This window comes from Salvelinus fontinalis, chromosome 36 (genome assembly GCF_029448725.1).
Source record: "Salvelinus fontinalis isolate EN_2023a chromosome 36, ASM2944872v1, whole genome shotgun sequence".
Taxonomy (NCBI): domain Eukaryota; kingdom Metazoa; phylum Chordata; class Actinopteri; order Salmoniformes; family Salmonidae; genus Salvelinus; species Salvelinus fontinalis.
The window spans coordinates 6,469,654-6,490,047 of record NC_074700.1 but is presented as its reverse complement, the minus strand read 5'-3'; the positions used below and the strand labels follow the sequence as shown (position 1 = coordinate 6,490,047).

The 20,394-nt window shown below is 41.9% G+C and overlaps 1 protein-coding gene across 1 annotated transcript in view; it reads right to left on the bottom strand.

Moving 5' to 3' along the window:
- The window catches only part of LOC129835103 (RAS guanyl-releasing protein 2-like), an 86,286-nt gene extending 66,068 nt beyond the window's left edge, over nt 1-20,218 (bottom strand). The window contains exon 1 of the mRNA XM_055900492.1: nt 19,718-20,218. The gene's annotated coding sequence lies outside the window, so the exon portion shown is untranslated. The remainder of the gene's footprint in view (nt 1-19,717) is intronic.
- Between the last annotated feature and the right edge of the window lie 176 nt (nt 20,219-20,394).

The window sequence follows — 20,394 nt, the reverse complement described above, 5'->3', positions numbered from 1 at the left end:
TTGTTTAGCAACGAAACCAACAAATGCGCAACTATGGGGCAAAACAAACAGGGTTGGCTATGATTGTTGACAACATAAAACTATATTTCTTCTCCAATGTTTATCGAAAGCATAAATACATTTGCACAATGAGTACTTGTCTCTCAAATACATCATTACATTTGTTGGTTAGCTAGCGAATTTTAGCCATATTAGCATCGACATGAAAGCAGTCAAAACAAGACATGGTATCAAGAACAAGATGGAACTGGCTGAAATGAGTCACTTACAATTACCCACATGGCAGTTTGTCATTGTAGGTAGCCATCTGGCCATCCAGAATCACAACTACTCATGGAATTCTGCCCCATTGAAGTGTGTGCAGATGTGGGACCCATGATGTAATTCCATTACCCGGATGTACAGTTGAAGTAGATAGATAGTTGAAGTCGATAGTTTAAATGTATTTGGCTAGGGTGTATAAACTCAGTTTAACAATTAATCGAGTAAAAATTCCATCTTAGGTCAATTAGGATCACCACATTATTTTAAAAATGTGAAATGTCAGAATAATCGTAGAGTGATTTATTTCTTTTTTTTATATTCCCAGTGGGTCAGAAGTTTACATACACTCAATTAGTATTTGGTAGCATTGCCTTTAAATTGTTTAACTTCGGTCAAACATTTCAGGTAGCCTTCCACAAGCTTCCCACAATAAGTGGCATTTTGGCCCATTCCTCCTGACAGAGCTGGTGTAACTGAGTCAGATTTGTAGGCCTCCTTGCTCACACATGCTTTTTCAGTTCTGCCCACACATTTTATAAAGGATTGAGGTCAAGGATTTGTGATGGCCACTCCAATACCTTGACTTTGTTGTTCTTAAGCCATTTTGCCACAACTTTGGAAGTATGCTTGGGGTCATTGTCCATTTGGAAGACCCATTTGCGACCAGGCTTTAACTTCCTGACTGATGTCTTGAGATGTTGCTTCAATATATTCACATAATAGATGGCATCATGGGAGAGAAATTAAGTGAAGTGCACCAGTCCCTCCTGCAGCAAAGCTCCCCCACAACATGATGCTGCCACCCCCGCGCTTCACGGTTGGGATGGTGTTCCTCAACTTGCAAGCCTCCCCCTTTTTCCTCCAAACATAACGATGGTCATTATGGCCAAACAGTTGTATTTTTGTTTCATCAGACCAGAGGACATTTCTCCAAAAAAGTACGATCTTTGTCCCCATGTGCAGTTGCAAACCGTAGGCTGGGTTTTTTTATGGCGGTTTTGGAGCAGTGGCTTCTTCTTTGCTGAGCGGCCTTTCAGGTTATGTCGATATAGGATTCGTTTTACTGTGGATATAGAATCTTTTGTACCCGTTTCCTCCAGCATCTTCACAAGGTCCTTTGCTGTGGTTCTGGGATTGATTCGCACCAAAGAACATTCATCTCTACTCGACAGCACACGTCTCCTTCCTGAGCGGCATGATGGCTGCGTGGTCCCATGGTGTTTATACTTGCATACTATTGTTTGTACAGACAAACGTGGTACCATCAGGCGTTTGGGAATTGCTCCCAAGGATGAACCAGACTTGTGGGGGTTGTTAAACGATTACGTGAACAATGAGTTAAAATGTTTGTCCTTCTCCATTGATAACTGCTCTCCATACTCGTCATTCAACCACCTAGTGGGTAAAGACAGTACGGTTAACACATTCTCTCACATGTAGTGTTCTCCTCACACACATTCCTCTATCCATGCTGAAAGATGTGTGAGACGAGAAAACATGCCCCGAGACGAGAGTGACGGATCAACTCAGGAATGACACGTCTCGCCCTGATTACGGTAACTACCCACAAGGCACTGCCGAGAGACTTGTTTTTCTTTCATTTCTCTCTGCCATCTCTCTAGATCTCCCCGCAGTGCTGAATTGAGAGTTTCAAAATTAACTTCCTGTTTTTGATGGGCTGTCATGGTCCCTGAGGCTAACAAGGGAATCTCTGACAGCCATCATGCAACTTCCCACGATGCAAATGTGGCCTCTCTTTACCCTGTGGGCAGAGGACACCACCAGGTCCACCATAGCCAGTATGATACACCAACTGTAGACAGATAAGGCTTGACTAGCCCAGGAGGACATCCTCAAAACATCCTCATTCAAAACGCCATAGCAGGGTGTTCAGCACAGTCACTATGTAGTGAGGTATCAGATCTGGGTTAAAATAGTATTTGTTTTCTTTTAAGTACTTTGAGTGTTTGTTTGGTTTAGCCCGCTGGATTGCCAGTCCAGGTGGGCGGGGTTTGCCCTTTTTAGACTACTCCGTTGGTTACATTTACACCCAGGCAAGCTCAATTAAGTCCCGCAGAACTATTTGGAAGAAGACAAATACTGTTTGAACCAAGATGTGGAGATCCATTGACATTCTCTCATCACCATGTCCAGTAGCAAAGTCATCCATACTTCCCTTTTTTATAGTCACTATGAGCAATGTCTTGTTTAAAATCCAACCAAAGTAATAGTATCATGCCAACAAAGCAGCCAATTAATTATATGTAGAGTGTAACAGACTAAGTTCCTGTTTAAGTGTTCCCTCCTAAACAGCTCCAACCAGAGGGGAAAAACCCCCACTTCCTGTTTTAGTACCATGTCTGTGTGCACTACTGTGACATTGGGCATGAGGATAGCATAGGCTCTGAAAACACTACATTTGTATCTACACTGAACAAAAATATAAATGCAACAAATTATTAGGCCCTAATCTATGGATTTCACATGACTGGGACTACAGATATGCATCTGTTGGTCACAAATACCAACAACAAAAAAGTACAGGTGTGGATCAGAAAACCTGTCAGTATCTGGTGCGCAGCGCGACACATCTCCTTCGCATAGAGAGTTGATCAGGCTGTTGATTGTGGCCTGTTGTCCCACTCCTATTCGATGTGCGTTGTTGGATATTGGCGGGAACTAGATCACGCGGTCATACACATGGATCCAGAGCATCCCAAACATGCTCAAAAAGAAAAGCATTGCAAGTTTGAATTTTATAAAGTTAGTGTGGGAGAGGTGGAAAAACTTAACGATCAATAATGACAAACCTCCTGGCACAACTTAGATGGAAAGCTACTGAGGATGGTAGCTAACTATAGCCACTGCTATCTGTCATATATTTCATCTAAGCCTAGAGGAAAGTATTTGTCCTCAGACCTGGAAGGAAGCCAAAGATATTCCGCTACCCAAGAGGGGTAAAGCGGGGGGGTGGGGGGGGGATGGTGTTTGACCAAATACAATGCTATTTCTCTGTAAACAAATTACCAGACTTTCAGCATGCTTATAGAGGACACACACAAATGATTGGTTGAAATAAATTGATAAGATTGTGGGAGCTGTACTGTTAGATTTCAGTGCATCCTTTGATATTACTGACCATAACCTGATGTTGGAAAAAAACGTATGTGATTAAGCTTTTCAACCTCGGCTCTGAATCCACGATATGGCAATATAACAAAGGGTTTTCTTTAATGGAAGCTTCTCTAATTCCAAACATGTAAAGTGTGGTGTACCGCAGGGCAGCGCTCTCGGCCCGGTAGTCTTTTCTATTTTTACCAATGACCTGCCACTGGCATTAAACAAAGCATGTGTGTCCATGTATACTGATGATTCAACCATATACGCATCAGCAACCACAGCTAATGAAGTCAATGAAACCCTTAAAGAGTTGCAGTCTGTTTTGGAATGGGTGGGCTGGTACTGAACATCCCTAAAACTAAGAGCATTGTATTTGGTACAAATCATTCCCTAAGTTCTAGACCTCAGCTGAACCTGGCTGTTGAACAAGTTGAGGAGACAAAATTACTTGTTACTGTCGACTGTAAAGTGTCATGGTCAAAACATATAGATTCAATGGTTGTAAAGATGGGGAGAGGTCTGTCCGTAATAAAGAGATGTTCTGATTTTGACACCACATTCCAAAAAGCAAGTCCCGCAGGCTCTAGTATTTTTTATTATCTTGATTATTGTCCAGTCGTGTGGTTGAGTGCTACAAGGAAAGACCTAGTTAAGCTGCAGCTGGCCCAGAACAGTCTACCTCTTCATTGAAATCAGAGGGCTGATATAAATACACTGCTCAAAAAAATAAAAGGGAACACTTAAACAACACAATGTAACTCCAAGTCAATCACACTTCTGTGAAATCAAACTGTCCACTTAGGAAGCAACACTGATTGACAATAAATTTCACATGCTGTTGTGCAAATGGAATAGACAAAAGGTGGAAATTATAGGCAATTAGCAAGACACCCCCAAAAAAGGAGTGATTCTGCAGGTGGTGACCACAGACCACTTCTCAGTTCCTATGCTTCCCAGCTGATGTTTTGGTCACTTTTGAATGCTGGCGCTGCTCTCACTTTAGTGGTAGCATGAGACGGAGTCTACAACACACACACAAGTGGCTCAGGTAGTGCAGTTCATCCAGGATGGCACATCAATGCGAGCTGTGGCAAAAAGGTTTGCTGTGTCTGTCAGCGTAGTGTCCAGAGCATGGAGGCGCTACCAGGAGACAGGCCAGTACATCAGGAGACGTGGAGGAGGCCGTAGGAGGGCAACAACCCAGCAGCAGGACCGCTACCTCCGCCTTTGTGCAAGGAGGTGCACTGCCAGAGCCCTGCATAATGACCTCCAGCAGGCCACAAATGTGCATGTTCCCTTTATTTTTTTGAGCAGTGTACTATGCATGCCAGTCTCGCTTGGCTTGAGGAGTGTTTCTTATAAAAGAAGTAATGCAGTAAATGTGTTGAAAATCCCAAATTGTTTGCATAGTCAACTTACACACAGCTCTGACACACACACTTACCGCACCAGACATGCCACCAGGGGTCTTTTCACAGTCCCAAAATCCAGAACAAATTCAAGAACGTGTACAGTATTATATAGAGCCATTATTGCATGGAACTTCCTTCCATCTCATATTGCTCAAATAAACAGCAAACCTGTTGTGTTTTTTTTTTAAACACCTCACGGCACAACACTTCTCCCCTATTTGACCTAGATAGCCTACATATCAATACCAATACACAAACTATGTGTGCCTTTTTTCATTTATGTAACGCTGTCCTTGATTCATGTTTTGTGGTGACCCAAGGAAGAGTAGCTGCTGCTTTTACAACAGCTAATGGGGATCCTCATAAAATACCTAAATGGGTGACATGTTCTTCCATGGCCTGCATGCTCACTAGAGCATTTTCAGCTTCCAGGAATTGTGTACAAATCCTTGCGACATGGGGCCGTGCATTATCATGCTGAAACATGAGGTGATGGATGGATGGCACAACAATGGACCTCAGGATATCATCACGGTATCTCTGGGCCATCGATCAAAATGTGTTAAAACTACTTATGGTAGAGAAATGTACATTAAATGTTCTGCTAACAGCTCTGCTGGATATTCCTGCAGTCAGCATGCCAATTGCACGCTCCCTCAAAACTTGAGACATTTGTGGCATTGTGTTGTGTGACAAAACTGCACATTTTAGAGTGGCCTTTTATTGTCCCCAACACAAGGTGCACCTGTGTAATGATCATGCCGTTTAATCAGTTTCTTGATATAGCACACCTGTCAGGTGGATGGATTATATTGGGAAAGGACAAATGCTCACTAACAGGGATGCAAACAAATTTGTGCACAAAATTGGAGAGAAATATGCTTTTTGTGAGTATGGAAAATGTTATGGATCTTTTATTTCAGCTCATGAAACATGGGACCAAAACTTAACATTTATATTTTTGTTCAGTATAGCTATTAGAGCAACACAAGGGCGATTCCACACCAGCGGAAAATATTTTAGAAATATCAGATTGTTCTGACCATTTTCACATGGAAACTTCATTTTTTGGGGAGGAAAGATTTTTACATTTGTATCACAAACCATTTTTTTTTTATCATCATGATGAAAGTGGCCATTTTAGACCTATACATGCCTCATAAGACCCTATGATCTGTGAACCGTATATGATGCATACGACATCTTGGTGGCAGTGGCAATGTTAGAACACACTATGAGGAGTATAATGACACCAAGAGTATGGCGCCGACAGACATGGCAGCTAGAATTTTGCTAGGATTGTCTGGGAGTAGTGTAGGGGAAAACTGAAAACTAGAAGTTATTGGCAGAGAGGTCTGGAACTCTTATTGGTCTATTAACTAATTTACCACCTGGAGATGTCACCAGGCAGGCCAAAAGTCTATCCCACCAAAACAGGCTGACATTTCAAAACAGCTCATACACTAAAATGGCATTATCATAATTTTCACATGCAAACGGACTGAGATCTGGTATTATTCCAACCTCAGTGTGGAAATATATACAAAAACAGGGCAATCACGTTTTTGACTGCACTGGGCCTTTAATCTCATAACTAACCTTTTTGTTTTTGTTCATATTAAGACATATTGTTAGGAACAATATACTGTAGAAATATCACATTTCCAGAGTTGGCTCCCTGCTAATTCTGGTGCTCATAAAAGGTATGATACATTTTATGAGCACCACCAGCACAGTGAATAGGAAAATGGATTCAAAGGTAACTCCCTCTCCTGAATGTGCAATCCTAAAGGAGGACCGTGATAGGTAAATTACCTATGTCCATTTCTAATTGTAAAATGGGTAATATCATTAACCTCTATGGCATGGTGTTGCCCTCAGGTAACAAACTACCTTTTTAGACATCACACCACCCCTTGAATTTTTTTATTAAAAAACATATAATATCACCTGTCATGTTTGTGTCCAATGATATTAGGGGCTGAAGTGAGTGTGGCCTTTTGTCTGGGGGTGGAGCAGTCCTTTCAGGAAGCAAAGGACACAAATTGGGGATAAAATCACTTAACATGTTTAAAATTGAAATAACTTTATATTAAAAAAAATATGCATGTGCATGTAAGTAAGTATGTTTGATTGTTTAAATACTTGTTTTTATTTATATACTAAAACTGTGTTTTTTGGTTCGTTGCCTCGGGGCAACATTGTGCAGTTAGACCACTTTTGTTCGGGCAATATCATGCTAAAGTGTGGAGATGTGCTCGGATGCATAATTATGACCATAGTCAATGTTTTTACTTTACTATCTACTGATACTTACAGGAAAAGGACACAACATTCTTTGGGCGGAAGGAACATCGTCGAGCAGTTAGGGTCATTCTCTCTGACTGTGCTTGAGGAGAGTCAGGAAGAGTGGATCCCGAATCAGGTTTGAGAGACAGTTAGGAGGTCAGGAGTCAGTTAGAGGTCAGTCAGCAAAGTAATGTGTGTGTGTGTGCGCGCGCGTGTCAGTGGATGAAGAAGGGTATAGGACACTTTCAAATGTGGGCTTACTGCTTTCTTTTTAAAGGAGAATGCCTGTCTGTTGACAATGAGACAGTCTGAGGATGAAGATGTTGCAGAGGTTGATGTTCCACGCCTACCCCGGTGGAGAACACCCCACAATGCATACTTCAATGCTTACCCAGAATGGCAGGGCCTGCTTTCAAGATCTGATGATATCAAGCAGTTTCTCAGAAGACATTCTGGAAGTTATTTTAGGGCAGTCAAATACACAGTTGAATTCGGAAGTTCACATACACTTATGTTGGAGACATTAAAACTTGTTTTTCAACCTCTCCACAAATGTCTTGTTAACAAACTATAGTTTTGGCAAGTCGGTTAGGACATCTACTATGTGCATGACTCAAGTAATTTCCCCAACAATTGTTTACATTCAGATTATTTCGCTGTATCACAATTCCAGTGGGTCAGAAGTTTACATACACTAAGTTGACTGTGCCTTTAAACAGCTTGGAACATTCCAGAAAATGTCATGGATATAGAAGCTTCTGACAGGCTAATTGACATTATTTGAGTCAATTGAAGGTGTACCTGTGGATGTAGTTCAAGGCCTACCTTCAAACTCAATGCCTCTGTTTGACATCATGGGAAAATCGAAAGAAAATCAGCCAAAATTGTAGACCTCCACAAGTCTGGTTCATCCTTGGGAGAAATTTCCAAACGCTTGAAGGTACTACGTTCATCTGTACAAACAATAGTAAGCACGTTCTGTCTCCTAGAGATGAACGTACTTTGGTGCGAAAAGTGCAAATCAATCCTAGAACAGCAGAGGACCTTGTGAAGATGCTGGAGGAAACAGGTACAAAATTATCTATATCCACAGTAAAACGAGTCCTATGTCGACATAACCTGAAAGGGCGCTCAGCAAGGAATAAGTCACTGCACCAAAACTGCCATAAAAAAAGCCAGACTATGGTTTGCAAATGCACATGGGGACAAAGATTATACTTTTTGGAGAAATGTTCTCTGGTCTGATGAAACAAAAATATTACTGTTTGGCCATAATTATATTGGGAGGAAAAAGGGGAGGCTTGCAAGTCGAGGAACACCATCCCAACCGTGAAGCACGGGGATGGCAGCATCATGTTGTGGGGGTGCTTTGCTGCAGGAGGGACTGGTGCACTTCACATTATGTGGATATATTGAAGTAACATCTCAAGACATCAGTCAGGAAGTTAAAGCTTGGTCGCAAATGGGTCTTCCAAATGGACAATGACCCCAAGCATACTTCCAAAGTTGTGGCAAAATGGCTTAAGAACAACAAAGTCAAGGTATTGGAGTGGCCATCACAAAGCCTTGACCTCAATCCTTTATAAAATGTGTGGGCAGAACTGAAAAAGCATGTGCGAGCAAGGAGGCTTACAAATCTGACTCAGTTACACCAGCTCTGTCAGGAGGTATGGGCCAAAATTCACCCAACGTATTTTGGGAAGCTTGTGGAAGGTTACCGGAAATGTTTGACCCAAGTTAAACAATTTAAAAGGCAATGCTACCAAATACTAATTGAGTGTATGTAAACTTCTGACCCACTGGGAATGTGATGAAGGAAATAAAAGCTGAAATTAAATCACTCTATTATTCTGACATTTCACATTCTTAAAATAAAGTGGTGATCCTAACTGACCTAAGACAGGGAATTTTTACTCTGATTAAATGTCAGGAATTGTGAAAAACTGAGTTTAAATGCATTTGGCTAAGGTGTATGTAAACTTCAACTGTATATGCGATACAATGTAACGCAAACAAGCAACTTAACCTCACGGCAAAAGCATTGGAGCAGTTCCTGGGTATTGTGGTGTACATGTCATTGTTTGGTTTACCAGGCACCCGCATGTTTTGGAACAAAGCCTGCCGAGTGTCCCAAGTAGCTGACACCATGATACTGAATAGATGGGAGGTCATCAAAAAAAAATCCCTGAGGTTGACATGTGGGATCGCAATTGAAAGATGATCACCAAAGTCCCCTGCCCTGCTGTGGTGAAAGAATACAACAAGAATATCGGTGGGGTGGATCTGCTTGACTAACTGATTGCACTGTACCGGAACAAAATCAGATCAAAGAAGTGGTACCACCGGCTGGTGTTCCACTTCCTGGATATGATCATCGTGACAACCTGGCTGCTCTACCGAAGAGATTGTTAAGGCACTGGCATGAGAAAGAAGGAACAAATTCATCTGTATACCTTCAAGTCATACATCGCTGAAGGCCTATGCAAAAGTGGAACAAGTCTGGAGTGCAAGAAAGGTCATCCCAGTTCCACAATTACTGGGGAGTATGAGGAGAAAAGGACCCGCTGCTCCAATTCGCCTGGATGCCACAGCCCACTGGATGATTATGGCTGAAAAGAAGGGGAGATGCAAGGTACCAGGGTGCACAGGTACACCAAAAGCCAAGTGCCAGAAATGTGATGTCCACCAGAAACTGCTTCATGAGGTTCCACACAGAATTGGAAATCAGAGTGTGCTTTGTCATAAAGAGAAACACTGATTCAAACAATAACCCACAAACACACTCGCAGATATACAGTCGTATGAAAAGGTTTGGGCACCCCTCTGAGGCTGCATAATAATTTACTCTGTCGTCACAGAAAATGATCACAGTGGCATGCCATTCATTTTCTAATAAAAGCTGAGTACTGGGGTATTGTCCAGACAAAGATTTTTAGTGTAGCAATATTAAGTTGTATGAAATTAAATCAGATGTGAAAAATAGGCTATGCAAAAATGTGGGCACCCTTGTCATTCTGTTGATTTGAATACCTGTAACTATTTAGCACGGATTAATTGGAACACACAATTGGTTTGAGCTCATTAAGCCTTGAACTTCATAGACAAGTGCATCCAATCATGAGAAAAGGTATTTAAGGTGGCCAATTGCAAGTTGTTGTTCTCTTTGACTCTCCTCTGAAGAGTGGCAACATGGGGGCCTCAAAACAACTCTCAAATGACCTGAAAACAAAGATTGTTCAACATTATGGTTTAGAGGAAGGCTACTTAAAACTATCGCAGAGATTTAAGCTGTCAGTGTCCACTGTGAGGAACATAGTGAGGAAATGGAAGACCACAGGCACAGTTCTTGTTAAGGCGAGAAGTGGCAGGCCAAGTATAATAATCGGAGAGGCAAAGGCGAAGGATGGTGAGAACGGTCAAAAACAGCCCACAAACCACCTCCAAAGACCTACAACATCATCTTGCTGCAGATGGTGTCACTGTGCATCGTTCAACAATTCAGCGCATTTTGCACAAGAAGAAGCTGTATGGGAGAGTGATGCGGAAGAAGCCTTTTCTGCACACACGCCACAAACAGAGTTGCTTGAGGTATGCAAATGCACATTTGGACAAGCCAGCTTCATTTTGGAATAAGGTGCTGTGGACTGATGAAACAAAGATTGAGTTATTTGGTCATAAGGGACATTATGCATGGCGGCAAAAGAACACAGCGTTCCAAGAAAAACACTTGCTACCCATAGTAAAATTTGGTGGGGGTTCCGTCATGCTGTGTGGCCAGTGCCGGTACTGGGAATCTTGTTAAAGTTGAGGGTCGCATGGATTACACTCAATATCAGCAGATTCTTGGGAATCATGTTGAAGAATCAGTCACAAAGTTGAAGTTACACCGGCGCTGGATATTTCAACAAGACAACGACCCAAAACACTGCTCAATCTACCCGAGCATATATGCAGAGGAACAAGTACAATGTTCTGGAATGGCCATCCCAGTCCCCAGACCTGAATATCATTGAGAATCTGTGGGATGATTTGAAGTGGGCTGTCCATGCTCAGCAACCATCAAACCTAACTTAACTGGAGATGTTTTGTAAGGAGGAATGGTCCAAAATACCTTCATCCAGACACTCATTAGAGGCTATGGGAAGCGTCTAGAGGCTGTTATTTTAGCAAAAGGAGGCTCTACTAAATATTGATGTGATGTTTCTATTGGGGTGCCCAAATTTATGCACCCGTCTAATTTTGTTTTGATGCATATTGCACTTTGTTAAACCAATAAACCTAATTTCACTACTGAAATATTACTGTGTCCATCAGTTATTTGATAGATCAAAATGAAATTGCTGATCCAAACACCCAACTATTTATAAATGGAAATCATGGAAATTGTCAGGGGTGCACAAACTTTTTCTTACGACTGTAGGCTAACCCCTCCACACAGTCATTTGGATGTCCTGCAACAAAAGCCCTGCAACAAAGGACCAGCTGACATGTCAGTGATTCTCTCATTAACACAGGTGTGAGTGTTGACAAGGACAAGGCTGGAGATCACTCTGTCATGCTGATTGAGTTTGAATAACAGATTGGAAGCTTCAAAAAAAGGGCGGTGCTTGGAATCATTGTTCTTCCTCTGTCAACCGTGGTTACCTGCAAGGAAACACATGCCGTCATCATTGCTTTGCACAAAAAGGGCTTCACAGGCAAGGATATTGCTGCCAGTAAGATTGCACCTAAATCAACCATTTATCGGATCATCAACAACTTCAAGGAGAGTGGTTCAATTGTTGTGAAGAAGGCTTCAGGGAGCCCAAGAAAGTCCAGCAAGTGCCAGGACCGTCTCCTAAAGTTGATTCAGCTGCAGGATTGGGGCACCACCAGTACAGAGCTTGCTCAGGAATGACAGCAGGCAGGCGAGTGCATCTGCACGCACAGTGAGGCGAAGACTTTTGGAGGATGGCCTGGTGTCAAGAAGGGCAGCAAAGAAGCCACTTCTCTCCAGGAAAAACATCAGGGACAGACTGATATTCTGCAAAAGGTACAGGGATTGGACTGCTGAGGACTGGGGTAAAGTCATTTTCTCTGATGAATCCCCTTTCCGATTGTTTGGGTCCATGGCCAGGAATCTCCCCAGACCTTAATCCCATTGAGAACCTGTGGTCAATCCTCAAGAGGCGGATTGGACAAACAAAAACCCACAAATTCTGACAAACTCCAAGCATTGATTATGCAAGAATGGGTTGCCATCAGTCAGGATGTGGCCCAGAAGTAAATTGACAGCATGCCAGAGTGGATTGCAGAGGTCTTGAAAAAGAAGGGTCAACACTGCAAATATTGACTCTTCATCAACTTCATGTAATTGTCAATAAAAGCCTTTGACACTTATGAAATGCTTGTAATTATACTTCAGTATTCCATAGTAACATCTGACAAAAATATCTAAAGACACTGAAGCAGCAAACTTTGTGAAAATTAATATTTGTGTCATACTCAAAACTTTGGGCCACGACTGTATAACAACTTAAAGTGTGTAATGCTCAGAAATTGACTTTTTGGGCCTGAATGCCAAAACTGTCAAGCCATAAAAGGTGCTCAAAGTTTACCCCTTTTGCATACCTCACCATACAGTACCATGAGAAAGTCATGTCTTCATTACTGGAAAAGACAAATGGTTGAGATTTGACAATTTAAAAGCTTACAAACAGGTTTGCCAAAAATTTAAAAAATAAACACTTACATTTAACATCAATTATCAAAAAACACAATTTTTTTTCATATTAGCATATGTTGTAGCTTTGACCCCAATTTAAAAAATCGAAGGGTTTTGTGCTGTGTCCGCCACCAGTTGAGACACAACATGCTCTTGAATACAGGGTGGGTGTCATGTTTTGGCTGATAAAATGTACTAAAATGGGAATACAATTTAAATTTCAACTTTCAAAATGGTACCACAAAGATGGTTGGGGGTCCACACAGAGAATGTTGACTTGAATGGAAATATCTGCTGCTTAAAATTATACTGGAAACCTATTGAAATAAAGATGGATAGAATAGACTTGACCATTTAAGATGACAATCGACGGTGGGTGGACCAGCGGTCATCTTTGTGGTAGTAAAATTAAAATTAAAAAAAATAATAAAAAAATGTATTACAATGGTGTAACCAGCTAAATTGTAGTTGTCTGAAGGGATAGGTCCATTCTATTTCTATTATTGAAATGACACCCACCCTGTATTCAAGAGCATGTTGTGTCTCAACTGATGGCAGGCACAACACCAACATGTCAGAACTGAAATGTGGTTTAACCTACAACATATGTGAATATCAAAAAAATATACATCATTGACATTAAAAAAGGTTTAATGATTATTTATTTTTTTTCAATAAATTATATTGTTTGACAATACTGTTTGTAAGCTTTTAAGTATCAAACTCAAAACCATTTAATTTTTTCCATTGATGAAGACATGGATGTCTAATGGTATTGTGGGGTATGCCAAATGACTTAACACTTAGCACCTTAATCTCCTGAATGGTTTTGGTATTTGGGTCCAAAAATGCACATTCTTCCATGGGTAAACACGTGTGGAAAGCTATTGTTTAAAGCAAACGCAATGCTGTCAAAAACAGATTGAATTCATATGCATTTCACCTATAAGGAGTATAAGGACACCAAGATGTCTGTATCATGTACGGTTCACAGATCATAGGGTCTTACTGGGGTATGTAAAGGTCTAAAAAGGGCCTAAAATTGCCAATTTCACCATGAGCTCTCTCAAAAATGGTTTGTGATACAAATGTAAAAAGCATGTTAAACATCCCTCCTCCCAATGAAGTTCCTTTGAGAATTGCCAGAACAATCTGATAACAAAAATGTTTTCAGCTCCCGCTGGAATGAAATTGTCTAGAAAGGTCTCTGAATGTTTTTGTGGGCATGTAGACATAAACTGAGGTAATCCAGTGATAACACACAAATGATCAAATGTGTACAAACACATTTTCTATGCATGGTCAATTCTTTCAAACAAGAAGACTGTATACCTCACACCTGTTGCAACTACTGGCTCTACACAGTGCACTAGTACAAGCAGACAATTGTGACTACTTCACAGGGTCACCCACTGTATTTTAATATGGTCTCCCACCTACCTCATTGACTATGTCTCTCCTGGCTGCTTCAATTCAAGACTGCTTGATCTATAGCCGTTACGCTTTTACCCTTCTCCCTCCCTCTTTCTCCGCTCCCTCCCAGGTGTTCCATCTTTGCCCTTTAAGGTGAAAGGAGCACTGACAAGATGACATTGTACAAGTCCTCTATTTCTCCTCTCAGGAACATGTGGGAGGGAGAGAGAGAGAGAGAGAGAGAGAGAGAGAGAGAGAGAGAGAGAGAGAGATGGAGAGAAATTTGGAGAGACATGGAGGTAGAGAAAGAAGGAGATAGAGGAAGAGAGAGAACGAGAAGGGAGTGAAGTAGAGAGGAGAGGAAGCAGTGAACCGTAACCCCAGTGATGCGACTACATGCGTCTGGGTAGCTGCTACCTGTAATTAGTTTCTTTGTTGGTTTATTTTGCACTCCTGGGATTTATTTAGCTGTTTTTCTCACCTCCTACTGATCAGCCTCCGTACATTCTCCCTCCCCCCCTTCTCTTTTTCCATCTCGCTCACCCCCCCCCCCCCCCCCTCTAACCATATCTCAGTCCTTGGGCATAAATCAGGCCTTTACAAAGAATCTAATTAAGCTCAGCGTGCCTAACAAGGCGCTGGGGCATGGCGGTGTTGCCGCAGGTCGGTGAGGTCGCTCCCTGGTCCTGGAGATGAATGAAATGTCAAGCATGTACACAAAGCTTAAAGAGAGGAGTAGGGTAATATGCCTGAGGAGAAAGGATGGAGGAAAGCTTGGAGGCTGTCTGTGTGGAGAGAGAGAGATCAGATTTCTACCTGTGCATCACACCCACCTCAGCTGGCTTCCTTTGTTCATGCTGCGGAGGTGTAGAACACCAAAACAACAGGCTCATTCACTCCAAATGTAACAGGGGTGCATCGGTGAATCATACTCGTGCAATGGGTAACTCCCGAGCTAATGCTCCTGCTTTAGCTCAGAGGGCTAAAAATGATGTAGCAGACCCTGGTTCGAATCCAGACAGTTACACAAACACTCATCCTAGCAGACCTTTGAACAAGCACAGTGCAATAGTTATGTCGTTGACTTTATAGTAGGCCTATGCAAGATATTAGGTTGGGATTTTGGACTAATTGATCAGCTAGGCCTACTGAAGGGTCTGTATTTTACGTGTTGCACAGTATGTGTAGTTAAAGGTGTGTCGAGCAGGATATGCCTAGATACATTATTCTTTGCAGGATGGTGCATTTCTCTCAATCAGTAACTGATACGCAACAAGAGCACAGTAAGCAGCACGTTACCCAATATTCAAATAATTGCCGAAGTTAATCAACAACATTCAGCTCAGCTCTTCGTGCAACGAACAGAACCACACCAAAACAAGCTGATAAAGGTTTGACCTCAGAACACCTGTAGGCCTACACATACCAGTCAAACATTTGGACACACCTACTCATTCAAGGGTTTTTCTTTATTTTTACTATGTTCTACATTGTAGAATAATAGTGAATACATCAACAATATAAAATAACACATATGTAATCATGTAGTAAATTTAAAAAAGTGTTAAACAAATGAAAATACCACCCTTTGCCTTGATGACAGCTTTGCACACTCTTGGCATTCTCTCAACCAGCTTCACCTGGAATGCTTTTTCAACAGTCTTGAAGGAGTTCCAACATATGTTGAGCACTTGTTGGCTGCTTTTCCTCCATTCTGCAGTCCAACTCATCCCAAACCATCTCAATTGGGTTAAGGTCAGGTGATCCGATGCAGCACCATAACTCTCGTTCTTGGTTAAATAGCCCTTACACAGCCCGGAGGTGTGTTTTGGGTCATTGTCCTGTTGAAAAACAAATGATAGTCCCACTAAGCGCAAACCAGATGGGATGGCGTATCGCTGCAGAATGCTGTGGTAGCCATGCTGGTTAAGTGTGCCTTGAATTCTAAATAAATCACTGACAGTGTCACCAGCAAAGCATCCCCCACATCACATCGCCACCTCCATGCTTCACGGTGGGAACCACACATGCAGAGATCATCCGTTCATCTACTCTGCGTCTCACAGTGACACGGCGGATGGAACCAAAAATCTCAAATTTGGACTCATCACACCAAACGACAGATTTCCACCGGTCTAATGTCCATTGTCATGTTTCTTGGCCCAAGCAAGTCTCTTCTTATTATTGGTGTCCTTTAGTAGTGGTTTCTTTGCAGCAATTCGACCATGAAGGCCTGATTCACAGTCTCCTCTGAACAGTGCGTCTGTTACTTCAACTCTGTGAAGCATTTATTTAGGCTGCAATTTGAGGCTGGTAACTCTAATGAACTTATCCTCTGCAGCAGATGTAACTCTGGGTCTTCCTTTCCTGTGGCGGTCCCCATGAGAGCCAGTTTCATCATAGTGCTTGATGTTGTTTGCGACTGCACTTGAAGAAACGTTAAAAGTTCCTGAAATTTTCCAGATTGACTGACCTTCATGTCTTAAAGTAATGATGGACTGTTGTTTCTCTTTGCTTATTTGAGCTATTCTTACCATAATATGGACTTGGTATAGTACCAAATAGGGCTAGCTTCTGTATACCACCCCTACCTTGTCACAACACAACTGATTGGCTCAAACGCATTAAGGAAAGAAATTCCACAAATTAACTTTTAACAAGGCACACCTGTTAATTGAAATGCATTCCAGGTGACTACCTCATGAAGCTGGTTGAGAGAATGCAAAGTGTGAAAAGCTGTCATCAAGGCAAAGGGGGCTACCTTTTAGAGCCTCAAATATATTTTGATTTGTTTAATACTTTTTTGGTTACTACATGATTCCATGTGTGTCATTTCATAGTTTTGATGTCCTCACTATTATTCTACAATGTAGAAAATAGTAAAAATAAAGAAAAACCATTGAAATGAGTAAGTGTGTAAAAACTTTTGACTGGTACTGTATATCCCCTCCATTCCCATCATCCCACCATGTTTCTCAATTGAGCCATGTCAAAAGCTTTAGTGAAAACCTCCAGACAGACTTACAAGTCAAAGCCCTAAATCTGACAGGCAACATTCTAGCAGGGAGGGATAGAAACTGTGGTCAAATCAGTGAGGCTGCACTGCAGACCAACTCAACGGCCAGAACACCCCGGCCCGGTCCTAATCCCCGCTGCTCTGTGGGGGCGGTTGGAAGAAAGCGTCTGACAGAGCCGGTGGAGTCGGGCCACCCACAACCCCCGTCTGCGCTCCAGACACCAAGTAATGATGCCAGCAGATCGATATCCAAACAAAGTGAGCAAGGGTTTGACCTCTCACTTGTTTTATTTTATTTTATCGCCCCGTGCCGCCTGCGGAGCCACACAAAGCATAGTGCACAGACTGGAAAGTAACCCAACACTCATAGCTGATTCATATGCAGCCAGGTTTCTCAAGATTCACTTCGAAATTGTACATTCATCCATGTCCCGAGGTCGTCGGGAGATTCCTTCAAAACCCGTCACTAGGGGCAATGGTCAGCGCTATTACCATCAAGCAGGCTTAGGTTTTGCTAGGGCAAGGTTTCCCAAACTCAGTCCTCGGGACCCCAAAGGGGTGCACATTTTGGTTTCTGCACAGTTGATTAAAATAATCAAAGGATCTTTAAGCTTTGATCAGTTGAATCAGCCGTGTCAAACATTCCCCAGAGGGCCATGTGTCTATGGATTTTCGCTCCTACCTTGATTGATGAATTAAGGTCACTGTTTAGTAAAGAACTCCCCTTACTCGGTTGTCTAGGTCTTAAATGAACGGAAAAACTAAAAACCTGCAGACACTAGGCCTTCCATGGAATGAGTTTGACGCCCGTGTTAGGGGGGGGAAAAAAACGTGCACTCCTTGGAGTCACGAGGACCGAGTTGGGAAACTCTGTGCTATGGCGTTGTGGATTGACGTAGGCCGCAAGCTCTGGCTCACGTGTTCAATTGCAGTGCTAGACATCTTTTTTTTTTTTTTTTTTATGTAGTCCAAACCTTACCCCTTAATTTAACAATTCGGAATTAATGTTCATTTTTAACCGTGGAGTTGTTTTTGTTTTAACCCTAACTTAACCATTCGGAATTAACGCCCTAACTTAACCATTCGGAATTAACACCCACATTTAACCATGGGATGCCCCGGCGACAGCAAGTGGCTCAACTGATCACTGTGACAACCCATAAACAACAACGAAATTTGACGTTTGGGGAAACGTCTGAATCTGAAGTCAAACCGTGAGATCTTGTTGTTTATGTCAATGTGTTTAGGGACTTATTTGCCATCATCAGTTGTGGGGAGCAGCTCTCTAAAGTGCCTATGAATAACATTAGACCTAATAGTTAATGCAAATGTGCTGTATACCTAATACTGTACTTGAATATGACGTATGAGTGATATTAGTGTAGGCTATATTACCAGGTCATAATGCCCCTTTTTAAACAATGCAATTCAAATACATGAATAACCATACAGGGTGTTTCTTTCTGTTGAACAATGATATCACGATGTCAATAGCCGGTAACGTATCTCACTAATTGGCATGTGATACAAAGAGGGTAAAAATATTCAACAGCAGTGGTAACTTCATCACCGGTAGTACAAATATAACACGGTCTGTCTCATACACAAATATAGCCCATCTGTTTCACTCAATAGGCATGTGAGAATATTCACACCCTGGCATTACTGTGGCAAACACAGAGGCGTGGACTGCTAGAGCATGAAGAAACATGCCACTGCTCACTCATATTCTCACTTTACATGTGGCAATGCCAACAAGCTCTCACAGTCTCACTGCAGAATTAGACATTTATCCACATTTCCCAAACGTCTAATTTTGAAGTTGCTCCAAACAACAAATTTCAAATTGTTTTTGACAACCTGTACTGCTCCTTCTGCTCTGTATTGTTCCATTGGGGTTATGGTTAGGGGTTACGGTTAGGGGAAGGGTTAATGTTAGGGGAAGGGTTAGACAACATGCTAAGTATTGTGCAAAGTTTCTAAATAGCTCAAATTGTCCGTGATGAGATTCGAACTCACTACATTGGGATGCCTTTGTTCGCGTTATGTACAGAATAATACCAAATGCTCTGAGACCAGGTTGCGTGGCTGGTTTTGAAGGCATTTCCCGATGTCCTCAGGATATGTATAGACGTCCAATTTCAAAGTCAATCTTGAATGATCTCCCTGGGCAATGTTTACATGATTAGGCTATTCCTCTCTTGCGCCACATGCGCATAAATCATATTTAAATTGCGCAACTTGGAGATCATGTAAAGAGCCATTTGAAAATAACACACTATCAAAATACAACTAGTGTCACAGCTTGCTTCTTGAAATGACCCTCCACAAGTTCGCCTTATTCGGGTATAAAGACAAAAGTGAGGTAACGAAGCCAAGAGCCGTCCAAACCAAGACAAATCAGTCACGCATAAATGGTTTATCGAATTAATATCGCAGACCATGAATTACATCACAAGCGCATAACCATGCACTCTGTTGTAGCCAGACATGTCTTACCTTCAGAGTGCGGAGAGTCCCATCACACGAAATGTTTGCCTAGTTATGCGCTGAAACTAAAATAATATCAGCCTGTACGCCAGGATACCTTCCATAAACAAATGACCAGACCATGTAAGTTGGCTTGCTATGGTCTAGATCGCATTGATCGAACTGTACGGGTATAGTTGTTTGGGTAGTATCTAGACCCAACGATAAAGCCTATGCATGCACGTGCAAGTCCTTGCAAAAAGACGCAGTAAATAATACGAACATGAAGTCACAAGTTTCCAGATATGAGATCCGTTGGAGTTGATGCTCCACAGCTACAGGTCTCAAATACACGTCTGCCCATGCGCTTATGCAACGAACTACTACTGCCAGCTGCCAGCACTTAGCGCCAAGTTAAAATAGATGCCTGTTGCGGTTTTACCCTCAATACGGTAGATCGCTAGAGCCGTACATAAGTAATATGCTGTGTTGTGAGGTTTACACTGCAGTGGTTCAGCTCAATCTACTGTCGCACAGTTTCCGCCTATTTGCTATGTATCATCGTATATAGCACCCCACCGCCAATAAATGTGCATGAATGATGACGGTATTTATTTATACATTTGGGGCATATAGGCTATTAGGCCCGGTAATTTTGTTCTTAGGCAATCTGTTTGAATAGTCTTTCACAATTGATAGGTAGATAA